The following is a 14,252-nucleotide window of genomic DNA, read 5'->3' as shown; positions in this document are numbered from 1 at the left end:
CCTTATTGCACACACATATGCAGGGCAGACATGGCACCTGCTTATGTCTCTGTCTCCTCGGCCTTCTCGACACTGCCCTGTCCGCAGCGTTTGCTCTCACGCGGATTGTCCGGGCAGTGTTCTTGGAGTAGCGTTTTCTTTCCTGTAGATGTGATGTACTTGGTCTGTACTGGTGAGCATCAGTTATAGTTTGGGGTCTTGCTTGCTGAACTGTCTTCTGAGCCAAACAACACCTCTGGGAGTTCAGCTGCACCTGCTCACAGGTCATCCCAGCTTGTGGCTGTTGACATCCCCTAGGGAGGGTCACAGGCCCATCTCCTGAAGTCCAGCTACACCATACCACATGTTGTGACTCCACCTTGGAGAGGGGCTAGAAAACATAGGCTGAAGACAACTAGGGTGGAGGCTCCATCTAAGTGGCTGTGGGAAAGCCATCTGCTGTCGAAGACTTACTTGACTGTCCTTTAGGGAGAGGGGCACCCATGGCACTGTTAACAGCCCTCCCTCACCCGCTCTATAAGTAAGCCCTGTAAACTCGCTGGTTGCCCAGAATGAGCCTTGGTAGCATCGTGGAGTTTTGGTGAAGCTTGTTGGACTCTTAGGAGGGGTAGACTTTGCTTATATTCCTTGCCCCGCAAGAGGAATTTTAGCAACAGTGGGGCTCCTTAGGTCTTATTTTTGAGCATAACCTTGAGAAGACCACTAAGCCGAAACCACTGGAAAAACCTGACTGCTAAATGGCACGGTGACCTCAACCAGTGCCGCCCAGGCTGCCTCCTACAGGTGTGGGTTAGTGGGATTGTAGGATGTTCAGACAGGCGGTGCAGCTGGGGCTCCTGTCCCTGTTGGTTTTCTGTCTCCTTATGTGGTCTCAGCTTTGCTCGTCCAAGTTCCCTGCCGGCCATGCTTCCCCACTCAGATGTGGTTTTAAGGGGAGGACTTTCAAGACTGTTTTTGAGTCTTTTCCTATCCCGCCAGCCAGCTCCCAAATGACACAGATTATTTGTTACTAATTATGAAAGCTTGGCCTTAGCTTAGGCTTGTGCCCCTAGCTCTTTTAACTTTAACCCATTCATTTCTGATGTGTGTTGTGTCGTGTGGTTCAGTGACCTCTGACGGGTCCTGCATGTCTGACTAGAGTCCTGCTGGTGTCGCCTGTGTGCCTAGATTCAAACTTCCTGTCGTGTAGTGCCTACACTACAGGACTGGACGTGAGCCAGGAACTAGGCTGGGGATTTAAAAACACACAGAGACACAGGAACACGGGTCATCCTTGATAGAAGAATGCCAACTTTATTGTACTCCAGGGAATCTTATATAGGGATCCTTAACTGATAGCCACAACCCACCAGAAACCACTCCCCTGCCATCAGGAACTCATGAGGGCCTCATGCCCAGAGCAGCTGCAGACATACGAAAACAAGTTGTTTTGCTCCATTCACTCCAGCTGGCCAAGGGGCCAGGGGTCTGCAGCCCCCAACACTGCCTGGGAGTCCCGCCTGTTCCTCCTGCCTATTGGCTGTTCAGCTTTTTATTACACCAACCACGGCAATACATTTTCACATAGTGCACAAATATCCCATAACACGATTTGGTTTTGTTCTGTAGTTCAGGCATCCTGCACTTGAGAACCTCCTGCTTCAGCTTCCCAAGTTCTGGCTTACGCGCATCAATGGGTCCCTTCATCGAGAGAGCCTCTTAGAAGAAACTGCTCAAACCCTTCCCCTGAGTGCAGGCCAGCTGGCAATCCTGGGTGCCACACAGGTGTGGAGCCACTCGGATTCATGCTTTTGCCTTGTGTCTCCGCGTAGTTAAGGTGGTTCCTGCCAATGCTTATGGCGAAGTGTGCTTTCCTCTTAACATCAGCAAGGTGAGGGGTGTGATTCCCAAAAAGTGAATTACGGAAGTAAAGACGTCTTTCTGAAGGGTCTCCTGGCCTTGCACAGAGCAGTTTTGTATTCTGTGTTTCCTGAGTGGTCGCTGAGACAGTGGAGCTGCTTCATATGCTAAGTGGAGCATGTGTAAAGGAGCAGTTGTCTCTGTGGGGAGAGTCAAAGAAAGACTCTGAACTAAACACTGACTTCTGGGGCTGGAGAGATGGCTCAGGAGCTCACAGCACTTGCTGATCTTGCAAAGGACCTCAGTTCCCAGCACCTGTGTTGGATGGCTCAAAACTGCCTGTAACTCTAGCTCCAAGTCATGTACCCACCTTCTTCTGGCTTCTGCATGTACTTGCTCATACATACACATGCACAAAAATAAAAATAAAAGCAAAATCTACCCCCAAGAACAATGGCAATGGGTTTTTGATCCTACTACACCTATTGGTTTTGTGGGAGCCTAGGCAGTTTGGTTGCTCACCTTACTAGACCTGGATGGAGGTGGGTGGTCCCTGGACTTCCCACAGGGCAGGGAACCCTGATTGCTCTTTGGGCTGACGAGGGAGGGGGACTTGATTGGGGGAGGGGAAGGGAAAGGGGAGGCGGTGGTGGGGAAGAGACAGAAATCTTTAATTAATGAATAAAGAAATAAAAAAAAGAAGAAAAAAAAGCAAAATCTAGGGAAAACCCCAGAACCTTTGTTTTCTTTGAACTTTGGAAATTATGGGACATAGGGGATGAGTATAAATAATGTTACCTCTGACAATGTATCAGAGCAGGGGTGTTAAACATGTGCCTGCAAAGGCACTGACACATTGTGACAGCAGAAGGACCTGTGTCAGCATGTGACCTGAGCAGAAAAGTGAGACGCTGCCATTTGTACAGACGTGACCATGTGTTGTGAGCGTGTGTCTTGAGTTCACAACACTGGAAGAATACAGAAACTGACAATACTGGCTGGACTCAGGAGGGAGCTATACTGAACCATGGAGATTTAAGGTGAATAGGAGCATAGGAGAAGCCGTACGTAGGAGAGTCCAGGGCGGAAGGCTCACTGCCTTCCATCAGCCTTGGAATGTCTGCACTGCTGCACACTGGTGGGTGAGGACCCCTCGGCACTCGGAGTAAAGGGAGCATTGCCCATCTTGTCAGCCCTCTTGGTGGAAGGCTTTGCCACATGAGGTCTGTGGCTTGTGCTGACTCTGGCCATCACCACCAAGTGACTTCCCACTTGAGAATCCGTGCCCTTGTGGATTCTCGTATCTTGCTTGGGGAGATTCCACACATAGTGACTTGTCTGTAGTTTCTGGAATGATGGCAACTAAGCTGTAGAAGGCTGGCTGCGATCTTCCTGATTATACTGTAGCTCTGTCAGGCCCCCCAGGACTCCCGGGATTCAGCATGGCCATTCTCACAGTTTTTCTCTGTTACTGTAGGAAACGTAGGAAGGCATCAGTGAGGACTAGTGAGGGTACTATTGTGATCAGGAAAGAGTTTATTTCAGTTTACAGCCCAGGAAACAACAGTCCATCAATGAGCGAAGACAGGATGGGAACTCAAACAGGAGAGGAACCTAAAGGCAGGAGTTGATGTAGAGACCATGGAGGGGTGCTGCTTGCTTGGTGTGGGACCATGGTCTGTATCCTGTCAATTATATTTTAAATAAATGCTGATTGGCCAGTATCCATGCAGGAAGTATAGGTGGGACAACCAGACAGGAAGTAGAGGCAGGTCAAAGGAGAACAGGAGAATTCTGGGAAGGAGGAAGCCCATTCCTCCGCAGTCCTTGCCCAGACACAGAAGAAGGAAGATGTGACTGCCTCACTGAAAAAGGTACCAAGCCATGTGGCTAACATAGATCAGAATAATGGGTTAATATAAGTTATAAGAGTTAATAAGAAGCCTGAGCTAATGGGCCTATCAGTTTATAACTAATGTAGACCTCTGTGTGACTTCTTTGGGACTTAACGACTGTCGGAACTGGGCAGGACAGAAAACCTCAGTCAACAAATGGTGCTCAACCTGTGGACGACTGCATCCACATAAAGCCTGACAGAGCTTGGGAAGTTATTCCAGACCAAAAAAAAAAAAAAAAAAAAATGAGTTGCCGGGCGGTGGTGGCGCACACCTTTAATCCCAGCACTCGGGAAGCAGAGGCAGGTGGATCTCTGTGAGTTCGAGGCCAGCCTGGTCTACAAGAGCTAGTTCCAGGACAGGAACCAAAAACTACGTCTCCTGTCTCAAAAATCCAAAAAAAAAAAAAAAAAAAAAAAAGTTGAGCACAGCTTATTGATAGCAGCATTTTCTCATGTAGGCTCTGTTTGCTAGATAGGCAAATGAGTCTCATTTAAGAGAGGCTTCCTGACTCAGCTTTAGCTGTAAAACCTTGCAGCTCTTTTAAGAGGTCCTGCTATGAAATACTTGAATGGTGTTGATGAAAAGCTGATCGCATGCTTTCTGGTGGTGGCAGGGACCTTGAAATGCCACAGAGCTGTGGTAAAAACATGGCTCTGTCCGGTACCTCCGCCATGAGGCTGGAATCTCAGAAAGCTAAGAAATGAGCTGGATCTAGCCATCAAAGTCACGACTTTAATCCTACCCATATTGCTTAGCAAATAAAAGACTCATGTGGTCAAAAAAGAGAGAGATGTACAGTAAAGAGAGACTCAAAGGCAAAACTTCTAAATGTTTTACAGTGTGTTAAATATATATTGCAGGCTTGGGAGAATAAAGAAAAAGGTTAAAGTCCTTAAAATAAAAAAAAGAGAGTAGTATATAAGTTAAAGAGTCAATAAGAAGCCTGAGCTAATGGGCCAATCAGTTTATAATTAATGTAGACCTTTGTGTGATTTCTTTGGGACTTAACAACTATGGGAACAGGGCAGAACAAGGACTAGGCAGGACAGAAAACCTCATTCAACACTCACTGGCTTGCTCAGCCTGCTTTCTTCTCAAACCCAGGACCAGCAGCCCAGGGGTGTCCCCACCCACCATGGGCTGGGCTCCCCACCATCTGTCATAAGTAAGAAAGTGCACAGGGTTGCCTACGGCCCCACCTCACAGAGGCATTGTCTCAGTTGAGGTTCCTTTCTTTCAGATGACTCTAGCTTATGCAAAGTTGACATAAAACTAGCAGGACACAGTCCACACATAGAAATATCTAGAAGAAACCTGCTTCCAAGCATCCCCCAGAGGAGTCAGCACAGGCTTGATCTCATCCAGGTAAGCAGCATGGTCTTCCAGAGAGGTTCAGCTAATCTCAACCCCAGGTTTTTCTTGGGGTCACAGAGGTGCCTTCTGTCTGGCACATCTCAAACTCTAGGTTCCCATGGGGGAAGGAGAGAAGCACTGTGAATCCAAGTGGCCAAAAGCCAGCTAAGGGCTAGCCTGTGCCCGGCCTTTCTTCCCTAAGAACAGAGACTCAGGCTCACCACATGGGGAACCAGATCCTGCCACCAAACCTGTGAGCAGAAGGTTTATGGAGTGTTTGGGCTCTCTGGATCCCCTGAGGTGGAAGTAATACTTCAGATCACTGAATTCTGGGGTCGTGTAGTGAAACCCGTAGCTTGCTGACTGTTTGACACCCCTAAATGGTCGTGTTGCCATCCCAGCAGACAGCACAGCCCCATGTGGCTGTCTCCAGCTGGACGCCGATTTGGGCTTGACTGGTGATCACCGCTCCCGTTTTAGCTAGTGAACAACCCCTGAAGAGGAGGAACTAAGGAGGACGGGGGTAAAAGCTTGCGTTGTGTGGAGCCTTTGGTACCTAGCCACTAGCTTAGCCAAGTACTGGGTCAAAGCCGCAGTCTCGGCCACACAGTGTTGTGTGTCTCTCGTCACAGCTGCCATTTCTCTGTGGTTCCGAGAAGGGATATCTGAGGACACATCTGGGCTCCTGGAAAATCCGTAGTGGCTGTTTGCTCATTCCACACACCAGTTCTGACACTTACCCTCCCCATTCTCAGAACTAAAGATTCTGGCACCCATCGGCCTATATGAGAAGTAGTCATGTACCAAGAACTGACGTAGGTTTGTGTTCTCTTTGGGTAATTTTTAAACCTTGTATCAGAATGATGGCTTTTTTTTTCTTTTCCAAGTCAAATGATCTGTTTATCCAGATTCTGGTAAAAACGGATATTCCCCAATAACAAGATCTCTGAATACTTGAGCCGGTTCTAAACCGTGGAAGTCCATAGTGTGCTGATCCGCCATCTGACCTGACACAATTCGCTCCCTATCACTGAACATACCGTGACCACCTGCAGCTCTGTGTTGCCTACACTTCCTAATTTTCACACTTGTTTGTGGGAGGGGGACCTCCAAATCTCCTTATGTTTGTTTATGTCTCTGTGTGGGTGCACGTACGCTGTGGCTTGTGTGTGGAGAGTCCAAGGGCTTGGAAGGGGCCAGTTCTCTATCTTGTGGGTTCCAAGGATCAAACTCAGGTAATCGGTCCCGTTGGCAAGTCCTGCCTTGCCTTTGCTGCCCATATGAACTTCATTTAATAATCCATCTGATAAATCATTTGGTGACTCCAAGCCAGAGCCCCCAAGGATCAGTGCTGAGACTTGCAGCCAGGGAGGCAGTTGGATGAGAAGCTGGGACAGTGAAGGTCGCTCAGATGGGCTGTCACAGTTCAACAGAGCCCTGGACTCAGTTAACCTGAGAGAATCTCCCCTCAGGCACGCCCAGAGGACCATATTCTGGGCAATTCTCGGTCTCGTGAAGCTGACGGTTGAGATCAGCTGTCAGGTGCAAAGCAGGTGAGCTGCAGTATTTGGGTTTCCTACGCCACATCTCGGGAGGAGCGCGAATTCGCTGCTGGTTTCTACAGCACTGGAGGTGAGCTACAGTGGGTTTCCTACACTGTGTCTTGGGGTTGTGAATTAGCCTGCCGTTTTTACAGTGTTGGAGTGGGGAAGATCTTTTAAAATATGACCCAAGTCCCAGAAACATGAAAGGAAAGATATACACAAGTTCAATTACATAAAAAATCCCACAAGCAAAGCAGCATAAGATAATGACAAATTACAAAGCATGATGAATCAAAGGGCTAATTTTTTTAATAAATACAGAATGCCTCCAAATCAAACAAGAAAAGGTCACCAAAGAGAGAAATTGGCAAGATAGATAAATACTAGCAGCCAATAAACATGTGAAAATATGCCCGACCTCATTAGGAAATGCAAATCCAAGCAATTAGTTTTCGTTCCTGTCATACCGTATGGGCCAAGTGCATGTTAATTAAACCTGTATGGATGGCAGCTTTATCAATGCTGCCAAATAAAAAGCGCTCAAACCCTTTGATTTAGGAAATGGACTTGGAGGAATTTCGACTGCATAGCTTGGTAGGAGAGGGGACAAACTCTCCCAGTGAGCCGCTATAGTGTTAATGTGAAGGCAGCCACAGCACTGGCCATTTAGAACAATTGGGTCAACTGTGGGATGTCCACAGGAACAAAACTCGGCAGGCGCGAGAGTCGGCGGCCGTGTTTGCTGGCGTGTGTCTAGTATGCATCAGCGTGTGCAAAGAAAGCAGGTGTGGAAGGGCACAGAGCCACCAGCCTGGCTCTCACCCCGTGTCCCCTCAGGACACATACTGGCTGTCGGGAGAGGACTGCGAGTGTGGGGTGCCGAGTCCAAGAAGAAAGTGTCTCATCCACGTTCTCATTCTGTCCCATGTCAGTGTAGTTGAAACGATGCAAACCTTGGAAAGTAAGAGAAATTAATTGATAGTAAGGTGGTGAGAGACTCGGCAGGTAAAATGTTCTGGCCTGAGTTCCATGCCTGGAGCCCGCTCACAGTTTCAGAGGTTCAGTCCATTATCATCATGGCAGGGAGCATGGCAGTGTGCAGGCAGATGTGGTGTTGGAGCTGAGAGTCCTACATCTTGCAGTCAACAGGAAGTCAACTGTGACACTGGGCGGTATCCTGAGCATAGGAAACCTTAAAGCCCACCTCCACAGTGACACACTTCCTCCAACAAGGCCACACCCACTCCAACAAAGCCACACCTCCTATTCATGACCCTCCCTAGGATACTATGGGAGTCAATTAAATTCAGACTCCACACAAGTCCATAAAGGACTGCAGCAGAACCTAGCCAACACCTACTCAGTCCCTAATTCAATGTGCTCAGGAGAGAAATCAGTCCATGCCAGGAGGCGGGTTGCTAAGGTGAACAGAAGCAGGCAGCCCTCACTAATCTGGAGCCTGAGGTCAGCAGGGCCACACCCATGTTTTTGGCAAGAGCGTGGGGATAAGTTTTGGGGTGCCAAGGTCATCTTTCAGGAGGGACCCTGTGAGCAGTGGGAGGCTAGACAAGAACATAGGCATCGCAAGGGCTAGCCTGCCGGGAGACCCTTGTGGACGCGGAGGTGAGGGGTACAGGTGGGCAAGGCTAAGTGGAGACCAAGCGCAGCAGGCCGCATCTGCCCGTGAACTTCTTGAGAAACGAGGAAGGCCTGTAGTGTGGCATGTAGTGTGCTAAGGAGCCTAAGCCAGAGTCAGGTTGGAGGACAACCTGTGGGAGCCGAAGCCCTATGCATCAAGACCGGGCTGCGGTGATCTCACTAACTAAAGCAACCTGTAAACCTAGAGCAAGACGACCTAAGGAGCGCAGGTGCTGCTCAAAAGAGGACGCGCCACACCACCCACGTTACCCGAACACTTGGGAAAGGGGCCCCTGGGAAATGTAGTTCAGCCCCTCCAAGCTAACCAGCACTAGGCCACCATCCCAGTCCCATCTCAGGACCACGCTCGGACTGTCCGTGTGATATGTGGGCTCTGGTGCCCCCTTGTGGAGAGGTCTGAGACTTGCCTTGGGAAGTCAGGAAGCTTGACTGCACGACACACCCTTAGAGTCTGGAAATGCCACGTGGGACTTCAGGGTCCGGTTGCTATGCTATGTCTCTTCAATCTTCTGCTCTGCGTTCTCCAAAACTGCTCTGAGCCTCGTGTCTCCAGGACTGCAGCTCATTAGTCCGAATCTCAGAAGTTTCCAGTCCTCCTCTGAAGGTCTGCGGAGAAGTCGCTGCAACTTCCTGTCAACGGCACGCCTCCCACTTGAAAGGAGAGACAACGTAGCTGGAGACACACGTGAGTGCCCATGGCCCAGGAACATAGATTCAGATTAACTTCATGTTCCAACATGGTACATATCATGAAGTTTTATTATTTTTTAACTTTAAATAATATACACGTGTGTATATGCACGTGTGTCCGAGTGTAGGTTTGTGCCCGAGATGTCAGTGCTGGCAAGGACAAAGTGTCAGATCCCCGGATGTGGAGTCGGGCATTTGTGAGCCTCCTGACACAGGTAAGTGTAGAGCGAGGTTCCAGGACTTTTCCACACCTCCTTACTATCCTTTCCCCTCTGTCCTTTCCCGTCCTCTCTCCCTCTGATACACACGCCTGTGTGCTGGCGTCACGTCGTCTGCTCAGGAAGACTGGGAAGCAGGCTCCTTCTCCACGTGTGCAGATCCCACTCTGGACCTCTCTCAGTGTCTGGCACGGCCCACCCCTTGCTGCCACGGTAGAAAGCCATCGTTTCCAACCACCACTGCCTGGGATCCTTGCCGCCTGCTCCTTCTTGTGTTAGGGTGCTCTTTTCACCTTTTCAATATGCTCTTGCTCCCTCGAGTCCGGAAAGCTTCCACAGGAGCCTGACTGGGTGTAATGGGAGAGAGGAGAGCGCTCCTATTGGTCCCGACTTAGTGGGAGAGAAGAGAGCGTCCCTATTGGTCCCAACTTAGTGAGAGAGAAGAGAGCGCTCCTATTGGTCCCGACTTATGGGGGGGGGGGTAGAAGAGAGCGTTCCTATTAGTCCCAGCTTAGTGAGAGAGAAGAGAGCACTCCTATTGGTCCCGACTTAGTGGGAGAGATAGATGATAGATAGATAGATAGATAGATAGATAGATAGATAGATAGATAGATAGATAGATGAGAGCGTTCCTATTGGTCCATTTCAGTTCTCTAAATGTGCACCGATTTCCCACACTCTATGTGACAGGTTCTACTGAGCACTGCACATGGGTCCTGGCTTAGCCCTGGTGGCACTGCTCCCCATAAGAACCCATCTGCAGGGAGGCCGGGCTTCAGTGGGTCCTGGATTTCACAATGGTCTGTGCGCACAGATACATTGGCTAACTGATGTTAATGGTGTAACGTGAAGCCTCAATACACACACACACACACACACACACACACACACACACACCATTCTATCATTTGATAAGTTTCCAGGAGCAAAGGAGGTAAAGAAACATTTTGCCTTAGCACAACCATGATGTGATCTTCTTACTTAAAAGGAGTACAAAATGGTAGTTAGGCTCCATGTAAAACTTCCAGGCCCTTAGCACTTGACGGGTCTGTCACCCAGTCATTTCCAGACTGCAGCCTTCTGGAGTCAGGATCCCCGTCCATCTCGTGTGCAGCTGGCTGTGCCTCCAGCAGCTGGTACCTGAGGACACACTCTGTAAGCGCTCATCAGCTGAGCCCGGGTGTCCTGAAATGAGCGGTTTCTGCCCTAGCTGTGCCCAGCTAGTTTCTTTCCCTCCCTGAACGGCTGTACTTCTTGCTCTAATGAGCTGGCTGCTCCTCCAGGGAAACCACCTTAGATGGTTTCTTTCTGAGTAGAAGTTAGTCCCCAAATGATTATCTGGTTCTCCACCTTGACCGTCACCCAGGATCACGCAAGTGGCTTTGAGAAGACCTGGCCCACTCTGTAGAGCCTGCTGTGACAGGGCCGGGTGCATGGGTCTCAGGTCCCTCCCAGGGAGCTGCCGCGCACCGCGCCCCCGTGTCTGCGCTCTGTGCGCTGGCACCCAGTTCGCGAGTTTCGGGCAAGGGAGCTGGAGGTTAAAATACACAGACACACACAGACAGAGAGACAGCGACACGGGTCATCCTTGAATTCCCAAGAATGCCCCCTTTATTGTGTTCAGGGGCAGATTATATAGAGATAGCCACGCCCCAGCCAAACCCACCAGAAACCACTCTCCTGCCATCAGGAACTCCTGAAGGTCTCGTGCTCAGAGCAGCTGTAGGCACTCAGGTCAGGGGATTACAAGAAATTCAGGATCTGGGGTCTCACTGCTCCCAACAGGGAGCCATGGTGGGAATGTTCGCTTGGTCCATCCTCAAAGCACTGGCAGCTTCTAGATCAACTGACTAGCAGGAGCTCCCGTCTGGAGGCCTGAAATCATTTGCTTGACCCAGTTTTATGGCTTTCAGGTCCAGGCAACAGCTGGAGCCAGGCTATGAAGCTGGGAAGCGTTGCTTAATTGAGAGCCACAAGGGGTTTCTTTACCAGAGAGATGGAAGGATTCACGCTGACCTTTCCATTGTCTGTGGCTTCTCAAGGAGGCTCCCCAGGTCTTTAAAGCAGGCTGCACCTCCAGAACAGACCCGTTCTCCCTTTACATCTGGCTGTAGAATCTTCTTTCTCACAAGGGTCCTATCAGCCAACCGAAGGGCGTCAGTTAGCCTGCCCGTCATCACCCGCTTGTTTCTGGGTTAAACTGGAATCCTTGGGGCTGTTCCTATAGAAGCAAAGGCTGGACACACAGGTAAAACTCTGACATGGTTCCCATGACTCCCGACCAGGCCACCCTACCGCACTGTTCCTGGAATATCAGGCAGAACCAGAAGGGATTTCATGCCTGTGCCTACTTTACGAACAGCTGACCTCACAGGCTAGTGATCTCGTGGTCCCTGGGTCCTCCTGCAAAGAGGCATTGGTTGGGGCGGGGCTGTAGGACTAAGGCTTGCTGGGCTCCTGGAAGCTTAGAGTGTCCTAGATGAGAGCTAACAAGACAGCCAGACTTTCAGTCCTAGTGAATTCCACCGAACAACCTGGAGGATAGGAGTGGATATTGCCTTTGTGAAACATTCAGGAGACAGGTTTCTGACACCATCACTTGAGCCTGCTGAAGCCATGTCCCAGAACCCATGAAACTGGGAGATGACAGATTACGGGGTCTGGGGTTTATTGTGCAGTAAATTATGCATACTATGAATATTATTAATTGCATTAACATAAAATTGACTTTAATTTCCAGCATCCCGGACTGAAACTGTAAGCTTATTAAGCAGCGATTTCCTATTCGCCCCGGGCCTTGGTCTCCACATTCTCATTTCCCGACTGCATGGCACCTTCCGAAGCTCTCCCTCCACTCTGCTCAAGGCCCTCCTCTTGGCTCCTTCCCAAGCCCTCTCCATTTCCCTGCTCCCCTGGCCCTCATTCCTATTCTCCACCAGCTTTCCTCTATGCTCTTGTTTCTGGGCACACCCTCCTCCCTCTACCTGGCAGCCAGCTCCGTGTCCCGAGGACGTTGTCTCCCCTAAGGGGCATCGTGTAGCAGCCTTTAGTTTCTGAGTGCCCCCCCACTTTGGTGTGTGGCTCCCCCCCCCACACTTTGGTGTGATGTTCTCGGGCTTCCCACGTGTTGGAATTGCTTCCTTCTGGTATTTATCCATCCCGTCTCTGCTGCGCACCATGCTGTGGACACTCACGGACATGCTCCTGTTTGCTGCTATTGTCTTTGGCATTTGTATGGCAATGGTGAACAATACAGGAGGACACTTGGCTCCCAGAGGAAACGGTCATTAACAGTGTGCGCGGATCCCAGCAAGTACCATCGGCTTCCCACCCACAGCAGCTGTGGCTGAGTAAGGGATGCAATAGACAACTCGGTGTTGCACACACTGGACTCCAAAACAAGACCCTGTTTGGAACACTCGACTCCTCTTCCTCCAGATGTCTCCTTTCTGCCCTGCCCTGTTACCTGGGGTTCTGGGCTGGGGCGGCCAGGCTCAGAGTTTCCTCCTGTCCCTGATCGGAACTGGCCATAAAAGGGCTTTTCAGGTGTTCCCTTGGGGGCAGTTCTGTGGCCTGTGGGGTGGCTGGTGGGATCTCTGAGTGGAGAGTGGCTCTCAGAAACATGAACGAACGAGAAAGCAGACGCTGTAATTTCCTAGAGAGGGGAGCGTAATTGTTTTGAACTCATTTCTCTTGAGCACTTGGAAACATCCCAGAAGGAAAACAGCATGTTTTAAATTAAATGAGAGCTTACTCTGCAGAGTTTATGCACTGCTGGCCATGCTCAAGAAGGGGGGTCTGAGAGCAATGGAATGAATGAGGAGGGTCAAGATGGGGGGCCGTCGGGAACCTGTGTGCTCGCACGGTCTGCCGTGAGATCCAAGAGTATGGGCACACTTTTACTGTGATGGTTTTGTTTAGGGAGTCACTGCCCAGCTCCAGGAGGGAGGCCAATGAGCATTGTGTTCTATACCTATAGGAAGCTGATGATGGGGGGCTACCCTGGCTCAGCCCTGGACACGCTGCAGAAAGTACCATGTGTCTAGTGATGCCTAAGAGTGGCCTGGGTAGGAAGCAGGAAAGTGAAAGGGACAAAGGCAGGTCCCAGATGTCACCAGGTTAGTCTTTTTCTGCGGCTGTATTGACTCACCCGGACAACAACAGCTTCAGGGAGGAAGGCTTTCCTTTGGTTCGCAGCTTTCTGCTCTGGCCTCTCAGGGTGGGGAAGTCAGGGCGGCATGAAAGTAAGGTGTTCTCAGAAGCAGTGAAGGGCAAAGGCTGGCACTCAGCTGGCTTCCTCTGCTCTAGAAGGAGCTAGCGACAGGGAGGTTGGCTTAGAGCTAAAGCCTGGAACGGAGGGGCTGCAACGTGCATGCCCTGCTGAAAACAGATAGCAAGCATATTACAGGAAATGGCTCCACTGGGAATCCCTTAGGCTAAGGGCATTGGTACCAGCACTGCAGGGAGGCCTCTGGCCCCAGGATAAAGCCTGGCTGCTCTCAGCCAGCATCTCAGGCATGCCTGTTCCAGGTGATGTGCTAATGACACAAGGTGGGGCTCAGTAAGCCTGTTGTTGTCTCCCAGGCCCTTGGGGGACATGGTCTTTCTGCATCCTGCATCCCATCTAGCCTCTTCCATCAGGAGCCCAGGCCCCTACTCTGCTGACTACTTAAATTTGCTCAGACATCTTCAACAATCAATGGTTTAAGTGTCTTATAGTGAATGTGTGTGTATGTGTGTGTGTGAGTGTGTATGTATGTGTGTGCATGCGTGCATTTGCTAGGAATTAAACCACTGACCTATGTCCCAGTTCCAAGCTTTCCTTCCTTCCTTCCTTCCCTCCCTCCTTCCCTCCTTCTCTGTCTCTCCTTCCCCCTTCCTTCCTTCCCTCCCTCCTTCCCTCCTTCTCTGTCTCTCCTTCCCCCTTCCTTCCTTCCCTCCCTCCTTCCCTCCTTCTCTGTCTCTCCTTCCTCCTTCCTCCCCTCCCTCCTTCCCTCCCTTCCTTGCTCCCTCCCTTCCTCTGTCTGCATTCTCTCCCTTTCTCCTCTTTC

The sequence above is a fragment of the Alexandromys fortis genome, unplaced genomic scaffold (genome assembly GCF_014885135.2).
Source record: "Alexandromys fortis isolate MF-2015 unplaced genomic scaffold, M_Fortis_MF-2015_v1.1 scaffold_52, whole genome shotgun sequence".
Classification (NCBI taxonomy): domain Eukaryota; kingdom Metazoa; phylum Chordata; class Mammalia; order Rodentia; family Cricetidae; genus Alexandromys; species Alexandromys fortis.
The sequence above is the reverse complement of the archived record's forward strand: the minus strand, read 5'-3'. Positions refer to the sequence as shown.